Consider the following 13410-nt stretch of genomic DNA (forward strand, 5'->3'; position numbering starts at 1 on the left):
TTTTTCATTGAAGGCAATCCTATTCAGTTTTGGAACTAATTTTGACATAACTTTTTCAGTTTACTGCACAGTGGCCAACATATGATTTTTCTTTTCATTTCTGGATTAGTTGTATGTTTCTTGGATGACATATATGAACTTTTACTGTCTATTTGAACTTTTCTCCACGATGTGTTAAGGTGAACATGAAAGATTTTACTTGATTGCTTGTAAATTTATTGTAGGAGATTTTTTCTGTCTTCTTTCTTTCGTTTTTATTATTATTATTATTTTTTATTTTGCATTCCCACCCCTATACCACCTCATTTCTTTGTGTTTCTAGAGCTCATATTAAATTAATGTTGAACCTTCCACATTTATCCTTCAATTGGTCAAACATGGCTTGATTAAAGTTAACATGGAAAGACCAGCTGGCTGCTTTTTAGTGAAAAGAATTATATGGGAGCATGTATGGAAGTGGACAGAACCTTTGAATGAATATTGCATGAATGAAGTGGGAGAAAATGGTCAGCTATTTTAGGAAGAATATCGTTAATGAGATAAATCATAAGATCCATTAATTTCATAGGAGTCAGTTTGTTGACTAGATAATTGAAAAAGATAACAATGGTACCCACGAGGCTGACTTGCCCTGTTTGGCTTCCTTCAAGTTCACTACTATCAGTATTTGCCAAACATATTCGCAATGGGGGCTCTGACACTTAGCAGTCTCTTCCTTCTTTTGCAGGTATGGCCTCTGAAATGGCTTATGAATAAGATAAACACAGGACCTTCTTCGCTTGTGCTTTTATTTTTCTGATTTGTTTTTGATTTATTATATTTCAAAGTGACAATACAATTAAGATCTCACTTATCGGTCTTTCAGTTTCATGTTTGAAGGCTCCATTTGCAAATAACCAATGCCCATTATCAGGTCAGGTCCCATTCTTTAAAAATGTGACCTATTGGATGTCTAGGTGGCTCAGTCAGTTAAGCCTCCAACTTTGGCTCAGGTCATGATCTCATGGTTAGTGAGTTCAAGCCCCGCTTTGGTGCTCTGTGCTGACAGCTTGAAGTTTGGAGCCTGCTTTGGATTCTGTCTCCCTCTCTCTCTGTAGCCATGTATGAAACATACTTTTCTTCCCATAGTCCATGATGTTTTGCACATACCCCTTGATAAGATTAACAATATTTTCCTGGGATTATTAATAGAAGGAGGTAGCTCATCTGGGGCCTTTATTTGTATAACAAGATATACAATGTTGGTCTTACCCAGTTCTTTTCTAGCTTAATGTGCTCTACCCCCCACCCCCAAAAAAAGACTTCTCATTTTTCTGAAAGGATTAGTGGGAAGAATTTATAATTTAAAATTATCACCTCTGTTGGTACTTTTAGTATATATTTGCCAATTTAGGACTCCAAGATATTTCAAGCAGTAGAGTCACACATTAATACGATGAAAGGGTCATCAATGATAATTTCCCAGTTACATTTTAGGAAGAGATAGGAGTATTTGATTTTTTTGTGACCTCGAATTTTAGGTTTCAAACAGAAAGGGAAACTATTAAGTAAAGCTCAGCTTCCCATTTCTGTATCTAAAACACTAGATTTCATTGTTCTGCTTTTCCCTACTCTTTCTAAAATTACTCAAATTTTTAAAAAATATTTATTTATTTTTGAGAGAGAGAGAGAGAGAGAGAACACAAGTGGGGAAGATGCCTAAAGAGAGAGAAATAAAGATACCAAGCAGGGTCTGCCCTGACAGCAAAGAGCCTGGTGTGGAGCTCACACCCATGAACCTCAGATCATAACCTGAACTGAAGTAAGAGGCATAACAGACTGAACCACCCAGGCACCCCAATATTACTCAAATTTCTTAAAAGAATCACTGATAAAGCTTAGGAATAGATTTGAAAAGAGAAATATGAGCTGCCTAGATCCAAAAATAGACCTTTAGCCACATGCTATCTATTAAGAAAATAGGAAAACTCTAAACACAAAAATCAAGAGTATAGTTGCCTTTCTGCGTGGCAAATAATGAATGAAAAATAACTGCAAAATTATTGATACTGTTTTAACTCTTAAATTAGATTGTGTGCTCACATGTGTTCATTCTATTAATATGACTCAGGATGATGTATTTTAATCAAATATTAATGATAGAAATAGAATACAGTGAGATAAAATATGTAGCGACACATTACAACAAAAACCAGAATTGCAATTGAATATAGGCAGGGTCTTTATAAGACCTAACCTTTCACTATGTAAATAGATATCTTTTAGTCCAAGAAATCCCATACCTTTTTAAGCATGAATGGATTCAATGAAATGAATTAAACCAAGGTCTACTGATGCTAATTTATAATATCACGTAACAAAAAAATAAATAAATAACATTAAAAATCCTAAGTCTAGAAAAATGAAAATAGTTACATAGGATTTATATAAGTTCAAAAGCATAATTATTAAGCATAAATAGTTGTTGTAAAGTTTAGGACTTCCTGAATAATTCTTATTCTTATTATTCATCACTAAAAATATTAAAATTTCATTCCAAAAATATCATTATTTTTAAACTTTCATTTGTTTAATAATAACTGCTTGATTGAGGGAGATGTAAAACAAAAATAAACTTTGAGGTGAATATCTTTCTATAAGCCAGCAATATACACTGATCCTTCCTTTGTAAAGTAATGCTATTATAAATGTATACACAATTCAAAGTATAGATACTGAATTATGATACATAGCAAATTTTCATAAGCTTAATTTCATATGTTAAAGATAACAAAATAATGATACTATGTAAATAAAAATATAAATAAATATATTACTGAACATATTACTCATTAAATGTACCATCTATGTAATGTGTCTTTGCTATCTTAAATTAACTGCCCACAAGATTTTAGACTTAAACTTATCTCATCAACTGTCACAAAGTCTTTGGCTCTGATCAAATATAGTCCTATAAACACTGTGTATAGACACTGTACTATCCCTTAAAATATTCAAGATTTATATATTTTTATTTTTTGCATTTTATTTTTATTATCATATTTTCATAACCACAGTAAATAATTCAATAAATTGATATATATCCATCACCCAAATTCAACAATTACCATGGTTTTGCCATACTTGCTTCATGTATTCCTTTTCTCTTTTTTCAAAATTATTAAAATAATTCTATCATGGGGTGCCTGGTTAAGTGTCCACCTTTAGCTCGGGTCATAATCTCACGGTTTGGAGTTCGAGCCCTGAGTTGGGCTTTGGGCTGACAGCTCAGAGCCTGGATCCTGCTTTGGATTCTGTGTCTGCCTCTTTTTTTGCCCCTCCCCTGTTGTGCTCTGTCTCTCTCTGTCTGTCTCTCAAAAATGAATAAACATAAAAAGTTTTAAAAGTTATATCACAGAATGTAATTTCATGCCTACATAATTAAGGGTGCATTTTCTAGAAAATACAGATATTTGGTTATACGTTTTTTAAAAGGAAAACTAATTTTACTTTAAGTAGGATCTCAATTCAAATATTACTTGTTTTTAATGACACATACTTACCATATATCCTTTCATTATATATATGAGAACATGAGTAGGAAAAAAAATGTCTGATATGAAATCGTAGTCAGGGAATAATTTTATTTACTCAACTAATCTACTAAAAGGAAAGGCGACACCAAAACCTGTTTTATTTATCTAAGTTATCATACTAGGTTTTTAGAATTTGAAATCCTTCAAAGTGTGTTCATTATTTGTTTCGAGTACGTTTCTTAACTGTTTTCAATCTCTTACGTAATCAAGTGCAATAGAAAGGATAAAATAGACCCTGTGACTGAATGTAGAAATAAAAGTAGAATATCTAGCATAATAATAGTAAATGATACTAATAGCATATTAGAAGTGGAAAATGTATCTTACATAATAAGTTTAAAATCTAGTATAGATTTCATAGAAAAAAACAAAAAAAAATCTTGAATTGATAATTAATTGAAAGTAAAATTATTCATTTAAGGTTTTATTTTTTGCATATTCTTCTTTCCCTAGGCTTCCTTTATTGATATAACAGAGAACAAAGTGTATGCCTTTTAAAAAGCACCGGGTTTGAGGTGCCTGGGTGGCTCAGTCAGTTAAGCGTCTGACTTTGTCTCAGGTTGTGATCTCGCGGCTCGTGGGTTCGAGCCTCATGTTGGGTTCTATGCTGACAGCTCGGAGCCTGGACCCTACTTCAGATTCTGTGTCTCCCTCTCTGTCTGCCCCTTACTTATTTGCGTTGTCTGTCTGTCTGTCTCTCTCTCAAAAACAAATAAACATTAAAAAATTAAAAGAAAAAAGCACAGGGTTTGAAGGGAATATAGATGAAAGGTAATATAAGCAAATAAAGTGTGACAATTATTTTTAAATTAAAAATAGAGGGAGCACTGGGGCATGACTAGGTGGCTCAGTCGGTTAAGCGTCTGACTTCGGTTCAGGTCATGATCTCTGGGTTTGTGAGTTCCAACCCCTCATCAGGCTCTGTGCTGACAGCTCTGAGCCTGGAGCCTGCTTTAGATTCTGTGTCTCCCTCTATCTCTCTCTCTGCCCCTCCCCTGCTCATGTTCTGTCTCTCTCTCTCAATAACAAATAAACATTAAAAAAAAACATAGAGGGAGCACTGAGAGAACATAGCAAAACTATGTAAACTTTACCAGTAAGGAAGTGAATATAAGCTGAGCTAAGTAGGTTTATGCTGCATGAGGCAGGAGCTACAGTAGATGAGGATAAGGACATACAGTAGATAGGAGGCTAGATCATATAAAATGTCACAGTTAAAGGGATTTCAATTTTTGGCTGGGGCAATAGAAGCTCTTGATAGTTTTAAGCAGAGGATTGATGTGATGAGATTGGCAATTTTCAAGAAATAATTTGGGCAATATTAAAGCAAAAGATCAAAGAAGTTTGACCCTGAGGTAAGGAAATAAGATTGCGGTCTTTAGCTATAATCTAAGTGAAAATTGGATGGAAATCAAAGCTATTTACCCAGATAGGCTGAGTCAAAACTAATGACTAAGAAGGTGGTATGTTAAGGAGAGTGAAAAGCCCAAGACTGTGGCTTGGGAGTCTGGTTTGGGTAATGTGGAATGATATATATGCAATTATGTCCAGGTTGCATGAGCAAGTTCTAGCTAATGAAATGTGACTAGAAGTCATGCAACCCATTTTCGTTCTTTCTTCTTAAATTTCCTAAGACATGGATTTTTTAATAGTTGTTATCATAGCCCATCTTAACTAATACCATGTTGTTAGAAGGAATGAGTGTTATTGTAGCAAAAAGTTAAAATATGAGGCATTGTATTACAGTCTGGATAGATGATGAGGAGACTTAAATAAAAAATCATAGAAGATTATGGGAGGTACTTTTCCATTCTTACCTCACAGAAGGAAGTGGTAGGTATCCAAAAACTGTTGTAATAGGTGCTTTCCCCCAGAAAACAAAAGCACAGTTTAGTCAAAGAACTTATTCCATTTGTAATACATAGAGCATTCAAACTATCAGTCCAGGAGCCTTCCATAATTATCAAAAGCCCAGTGTCTCCTAGGTGCTTCCTACTCTTGTCTTTATAAATGAGATTTTTGTGATTTTTTTTTGCTCTTGTTCTAATTTACATAAGGAATCAGAGGTAATATTCTGGAACAAATGGGGACACTTCAGAACCTGATGAAGGCTATCTTACATCATAGAAGTCCAAGAATTTGTGCCGGATATAGAATGGATAAACGTCTGGGCTGTGTTCCTTGGGGAGGAGACGATGTCGCTCCATGTGAGAAGTGAAGAATGAAGTGTCTAAATTCCATCTAGTTAAATTGGACAGAATATTTGTAATCCATTTAAAGTCTGGCACTCTAAAATATCCCATATAATTTTCTATATTTCTCTTCCTTTGTGCTCTGGACCTTGAGGGCCATATGCTTCAGATGGAGGAGTTTCCTGGTCCGTAAACACTTGAGACAGGTAAATAATAAAAATTTAATGTGATACTTGGAGGGATATTTGTTACTAAGCACAGTTTAGTCTATTCTAAATAATATAAGGGATGTAAATCGAGGTATTTGAAGAGCAACAAGCTGGTAATGGTTAGGGGTGCGTAATATGATAACTTAAACTTGGAAAATGCCCGGTTTGAGAGGACTGTGAGACATGCGCATCAAGATGCCTTGTTAGTAAAATTGAACATAAGTCTAGAGAGATGAACTTTCACTGATGATAGAGAGTGTGGAATTATCAGTAAGTAAGTGGAAGCTACGCGGACATGTTGAAATAGCTGAGGTTGTAAAGTGGCTCTGGTTAGAGTGCAAAGGTAAAGAAACCCACAGCAGAATGCTGAAGAGGTTTAAGAATGAAGTTCTTGCTATTAATTTAAAAAGAAAATATTGAGTATGTGGCTGTAGACTATAAATGGGCTGATTCTAAATATAAAACAGAAGCAATCTAAGATCAGATTACTTTTAGAAAGTGACATCACTTATTGACTCATATTGAGCAGTTCCAAATATAAACTTTAAAGTATTCATATTGTTTTTCTATAGGAAGACATGAAGATAATTCAACACTAATTTGTTTACTATTTAGTCTCCTTTTAGATTCTTACTACTCTTAGATTCTTACTAAGGACACATCTATCACATTCATCTGTCGATATCAGTTTCTAATATTAGTCCAAGGAGCAGGTTGCAATGTTAAATAGAAAGGTCATAGTAAACATCATTGAAAAGGCAATGTTTAAGCAAAAACTTAAAAGTAATAAGGGATGAGGCATATAGATACCTCAGGGAAGAGACCCCAGGTAAAGGGAACAGCCAGTGCGAAAGCCTAAGAGAGCCATGTGCCTGGTTTGCTTGAAGAAGTGCAAGGAATCCAGTGAGGCCTGAGACATGGAGTATTGATGAGCTCATTGGAGTAACAGGGATCTTGATATTTTGAGCATCACACTGCCTTTGACAATTCCTGTGAATGACATGGAGAGCCACTGTGGGTTCTAAGGAGAGAAATAACACAATCTGATCTTTATGTTGGAAGGATCACTATCGATACTGTGTTCATAACTGACTGCAAGGGGGCCATTTTCAAAGAGAGACTCCAATTAGTATTGAATTTATTTGGAAGGTGGGTAGTGGTGATTCCAACTTCAGTGGAGATAGTGAGAAGTGGATTCTGGATATTGTCAAGCTTTTGTGTTTAAGCAACAAGAAGGATGGATTTTCCATCAAATGGGTTGAGAAACACGAGCAGGTATGACAGGGGCAGGGAGATGGAGATCAGCAATTTGCTTTGAGGCACGTTTACTGTGAAATGTCTATCAGATATCTGAAGTAGTGACAGCCCAACCAAGAGACTACAAATCATTAAGAGTTTAAAACAAAGAGAATTCGTGTAGAAATGATTGGTAAAAATAGCTTTTTAAAAAAGGCAATCAGAAAAAATAACAATAAAATAAAAAGGCAATCAGGAGATTGTGAGGCAACCCAGAATTTAACAGCAGCAACAAGAAGCTGTTACCATCTTTAGATGAAGGGACAAAGATAGGAAGCTGCAATACTGGAGCTGAGCAGAGGTGTTGTGGCGGGAACCTGTGTAAAAAATGCTCCTGTGTAAAAGGAGCCTGAGCCATGGAAGAAATGCAGTGGTTACCAGGGACAACACTATGACAGAGAGGGATTGAGAGAATAGATTTTTCCTTTCCCCACTTTTCATTGAATGTCTCCATTGTTTGACCTCACCTGGAGGCCGGACTTCAGAAAATCTTGAGATACACAACCCACACTAGTCAGGGCCTCTGTGTTATGAACTGAGCAGGGTAAAGTGAGAAATGGATTTGAGGAAAAATAGACTCATTATGATCATGACATTCAAGCAGAAATGTAAAAGATGCAAGTGAATTTATGAGTATGGAATTCAAGATGGAGATAAGGCGTGGAAACATAAATTTGGGAGTCATTAGCATTTAAATTGCACATAAAGCCATGAGATTGAGTGAGAGCACCGAGGAAACAAGTGCAAAGAAAGACGAGGGGGAAAAAATTCAAGTACTGAGGAATGGAGCATTCCAACATTAAGAGTTCTAGCGAAAAGTGGGGAAACCAGTGAAAGAGACCAAGAGAGGAAAAAAGGACTAGAGAAATAGTAAGAAACCCAGGAGGCAAGTGAAGGAGAATGTGATGATAAGCTGTATCAAATGCTGCCAATAAAGATCAAGTAAGAGAGAAAAAGAGAGAAAGCCATTGAGAGTGGAGTAGAAGCTTAGTTAGAGTGCAGGAGGAGATTTAAGAAAGCATGAAATGAGCAAATATGGAGACAGTGAGTATAATTTGAGAAGTTTTAATAAAGAAGGGATTAAGTTCCCTGGTGGTATCTGGTAGGAGAAATGTGACAGTCAAGGGTTTTTATCTGTTTATTTGTTTGTGATTTCTAAGAAGGAAGAAATAATATTTGTTTCATTGTGAAATGACCCAGTGAGGAGGAAAAGTTTGATTACATAAAGGATAGGGAAGCATTCCTTGAAAGAGGTGTGCTTGTGCTCACAGAGAGTTCATGAGTAAGCAAAGGGGATGGCCTCAGGTAGGAGCATGGATATTTCCCTTCTGGCAATGGCTCTCAACAGGGGGCAATTCTCTCCCAGGGGTGGGGGCAAAGAGGGGAGAATTTGGCAATGTTTGGAGAGAGTTTTAGCTGTCACAACTCAAAAAAAGAGAGGCCAAAAATGCTACTATATATCTTACAGTGCACAGGACAGCTCCCACCTTCCATCCCCAACAAAGCATTGTTTGGCTCATTATGTCAATAGAAACCGTGTTAAGAAACAGTCCTATGGTAATATGCTCGGTAAGTAGTATGTAAGTTCAGATACTGGTATTTATATGAAAGAAAGAAAGTGATGCATTATGGAAGAATAGTGGGCTTCTTCGGCAACATTAAGGACACACTTGATTTTCAAGGTCATAGTTTTAAAGAAATAACAGTCCGCATGATTTAGTTGTATGTTTTCTCCAACTGCAATCAGGCACATGAAAGCAATTCCAGAATTTGTGGAGATGTGCATGAAATCAAGGCTGTAGTTTTATAAAGTGAGTCATGGTTAGTAGATATAAATTTATTTGATGCCCAAGGAGAGAACAAAATATTTGAAAGGCTGAATGTGTGAAATAATGAGGCATATTTACAAAACAGCAAATAATCTTTTGTAGAGATGATCATTTAATGCATATGAGAGAAGAAATGAGAACTGTGAGTTAAATTTGTGCTTATGAAATGGGCAGGAGTAAGTGATGTTGAATCTAGGCTCAATGATAAAATTATTATTTCAGAATACTCAGAATTGCACTACAGCAAAGAAAAGATTGAAGAGGTTAAGTCTAAAAACAAGGAAGCTGATTTTTAAATTAATGCATTATTCAAGTGTGAATTTATGAAAGCCTTACCTGTTAACAATGACAATAAGAATATAGATGAGGACAGGGATTGAGGAGTAACATTGGGTGGAATCAATTGGGGTTTGAGCTTCATTATATCTCATGTTTAATAAGTAGTATGTGATTTCTAGTCACTATATGTAAGAAATCCACATGTTAGACATAGGAACAGAAATAAAATATACAACCTTCAACATTTTGCTAGACCATGGGGGAGAGTTCTGTACAGAAAACAGAGATTCAAAAGTGGCAAGGAAATGGTGACACCTCTTGATCAATCCTCTTCCTCGATGGGGACAGGTGTGGGAGTGATGCTCCTGGGAAACAAAGGTAGGTGATTGGTCTAATCTGTTAGTAAAGATACTAATGTAGAACTTCTGGAAAATAAACTAAATAGTTTTTGGTAGCAGGAGAGTCTCTACCTATAAAGTGTTTTTAGAAGACTGTACAGAGTTGTCTAGGATTGCTTATATTAACTAAACCAGGAATCGAAAAATTTACTGTCATAATTCCCAGGAAAGTGTCAAGTAAACTAGGCCACTGTCTAAGCATAAAAGGAGATATTTTGTAATTTGCAAAGTACCTCTGTGTAAATAAGACACTTGAACATTTTACTTAGAAACTAAATCTAGAAACTTGCAGCAGAGCACATTAAATGACCAAGAAAGGACCTGAGCTCTATACCAGGGGACTGGATCTTTTCCTACTTCCTTAAGTTCTCATTGTTTTATCCTTGAAATTATTGGTAAAGCTTTATACTGAGCAAGATCTCTGATTTGTGAGCCTTCTTCGATGATCTAGTACTTTGTGTGAGCCCAGACTGGCACTGAGGACAGGATTGTCTCTCAGATCCTCAAATTATAATCTTTTTTTTTTATGCTAAAGGAGGAAATGAAAAAAAAAAATACAATAAAGTTTTGATTCCAGAATGGTCGGCTACCCAACGTTAGTGTGAGTGGTGAACACATTGAGACATATTAAGGTGGGTAAGTCTTAGCACTGAAAAGTGGAGGAAACAGACTAGGATCTGGTAGCAAGGAACAGAGTACAGGGACAAAGGGCAGTTAGAAAATTCTATTAACTGGCATTACTAGCCCATCCATAAAAGTCCAACATTTAAGAGTGGAGGGGATGGTAGTGAGAGAAAAGTCTGTAAAACTGGATTTTTCTTTACTGAAAGGCCTTATTTTCTGTGGCTTCTTGGAGAAATCTTATGCCTTCTTGGAAATGACTCAAGGCATAGATTACTCAAGAAACAATTCATGTAATAGGAGGCCATGATCAGGTAATGACTGAATATTGAGGACATTTTATTAAAGAACTGCACATTCATTCAACAGAATATTGGCGTATTGTTACTGGCATGGATTCTTCAAACTCACGATCAGGGGATGTGTTAGAATTCTATTATTATCACATAGAAGGGATTGTTCAGGTGAATCAGTAATCATTAAGTGGTCAAAAACTTTTGAAAAAAACTTTTCCAGATATTATAACAGCCCATCTGCTGCCATAGTAAAGGCAGGGTTTGGCAGGCCTATGCTGAAAAGGTTAAGACCCCCTCCCTAAATCCCCCAGGGGGCACTCCTTTTCATGTGAGAAGAATGTTACAAGTCGAGGGACCTTAGACAGGCTTTCTATTATCCAGAGATAATGCCTTATTTAATGCTATTGACATAGATGATGAAAGGTTCAGTGAGAGGAGCCAGGTGACACTCTCCTATCTTAGGAGCCTTATGAAACCATGGAAGCCCCCCCCTCAACCCCACCTCTTCCCCCTAAAAAAAAACGTTCAGAAGGCAGTGACAGACTTAAGTTTAGCTGCTACACATGGGATTATATGAAGGAAAAACTGTTATAAGCACAGTGGGAAGGAATTAAAAATAAGAGGAAGAAATAAAAACCAGCTCACTTGAAAGGATTTGCTTTTGGAAAAAAAAAAAAGTAAATAAGGTTTACAAAGAAGTGAACTTTAATAGATTTCCCAATAAGGAACTGATAGTGCATTATCGACTTTTGAATGAGGTGGGAGGAATGCTTTAGGCCCACATCCATCCCTAGGGTATACTTGAACAGGGTGCTGGATTTACCTCCTAGTTAAAACTAGAAGGAATTTGAAAAAGACCGAATGAAGAGTTAAAATCTGTTCACTCAACCCTCCTGTCGGGCATTTAAGACCACATGTCATAATTTGAGTCAAGTTGCCTGGGATGGTATACAAATTATTTGGGGATTGTTAGAATAGAATAGAATAGAATAGAATAGAATAGAATAGAATAGAATAGAATAGAAGAATAGGGGCAAAAGCACAGTAACCCTTGTGGAAGATAAGGATGATACTCATGTCTAAGGTGAAACCTGGATTGTATGGAAAGGACGAGGGTGGCGAGGGGGGGTGGAGGGCGCCTGGGTGGCTCAGGCGGTTGAGCTTCCGACTTTGGCCCAGGTCATGATCTCCCGGTCCGTGGGTTCGAGCCCCGCACCAGGCTCTGTGCTGACAGCTTGGAGCCCGGAGCCTGTTTCAGATTCTGTGTCTCCCTCTCTCTCTGACCCTCCCCTGTTCATGCTCTTTCTCTCTCTGTCTCAAAAAATAAATAAACATTAAAAAAATTAAAAAAAAAAAAAAAAGAAAGAACCAGGGGGAGGAAAACTAGATGAGTTACAAATTGAAATGTGAGATTGCAGAGACTGTTGTGTGCGTACACTGCCTTTACATGAACACAAAATTAGAACTGATATTATATGTGAACTGAGCATTGTCATCTTTGCCCTTTTCACAGAGCATAGTAACTAAGGCTAGCCTTCATCAAGTTTTAATTAGCCATGATAAATGGGTTTCTTTGGAATTGCCCAAACTCTCCTCAGTGGTAAACATTAAGCAATGCAACCTTCCAGGGGGCAATAAGAGACTATTGTTCTAATGAGGTAAACCGTTGAGAAGGAAGCCTTTCTTCTATTCATTCCCTTTTAGTAGTTCTGACTGGTCAATAAGTAAGGGAGACAGTTCCTGGGCATTAACAGGAGGCTATTAAGGTGTTTCATTTGCATGCTGCAGCTACCTAATATGATGAAAATTAGGTTGGAAATAAAGTAGGCTAAAAGGGATAGATACATCATCAGGACTGGCTACATTATTCATGGGCTGAGTGTGAAATGAAAATACAGGGGCCATTACTCAAAAGTTGTTAAAGATTTCAGTACAGCTCCAATCGAGTGTTAAACCGATCTCAGCACCCTCCTAACCACAGGTTTCTCCGTATGTGACTCTACAGGTTGTATAACCATGAAGCTGGCATTATAGACCTGGCTAATGTCTTCTCTCCTATCCCGATTTTGGATTTCAGTTAGTCACCATTGAAATCTTGTGGAATGAAAACACATTCATGCTTACTATCTTATCATAGATTTGCTTTAACTGAATAATGCATTGCTGTAATCTAGTAAAGTAGGATTGATAACTAATAGCAAGAACGTCCATACCCTACATTGATGCTATCATGCTCAATTCTTCTCAGAGGAAGAAGTGGGAGAAGAGTGAAGGATGATAGTCATCCATACTACAAAGAGAAGCTGACTAATAAATCCAACTAAAACTCAAGGCACAGCTCAACGTGTAAAATTCCTGGTAATTATTATGGAGCAACCAGGAACATTCTTTAACTATAAGAAGCAATTTGTGTCTGACAGAACCTGCTATTAAGCAATAAACTCAGATGCTGGCAAGACTATTCCTCACCTTGGAATCTTGTTTATCCCTATTTACAAAGTCACTAGAAATAATTCTCAATGTGAAAACAACACTGTATTAGTTTCCTAGGGATGCTGTAACAAATTACCACAAATTGGTAGCTTAAAACAATAGAAATGTACTCTCTTACAGTTCTGGAGGCTAGAAATCTGAAATGAAGATGTTGGCAGGGACATATCCCTCTGTAAGCTTTAGAAAAGCATACTTCCTTGCTTCCTCCTAGATTCTGGTACT

General features: G+C 36.5%; 1 long non-coding RNA gene across 1 annotated transcript; it reads left to right on the forward strand.

The window, feature by feature from the left end:
* Positions 1-5747: 5747 nt before the first annotated feature.
* Positions 5748-13093, forward strand: LOC122237675. The gene is made up of 3 exons (XR_006216273.1): positions 5748-5973; positions 9634-9758; positions 12701-13093. It is a non-coding gene; the product is annotated as an uncharacterized LOC122237675 (long non-coding RNA).
* Positions 13094-13410: the final 317 nt, after the last annotated feature.

Source organism: Panthera tigris, chromosome B1 (genome assembly GCF_018350195.1).
Source record: "Panthera tigris isolate Pti1 chromosome B1, P.tigris_Pti1_mat1.1, whole genome shotgun sequence".
Lineage (NCBI taxonomy): Eukaryota > Metazoa > Chordata > Mammalia > Carnivora > Felidae > Panthera > Panthera tigris.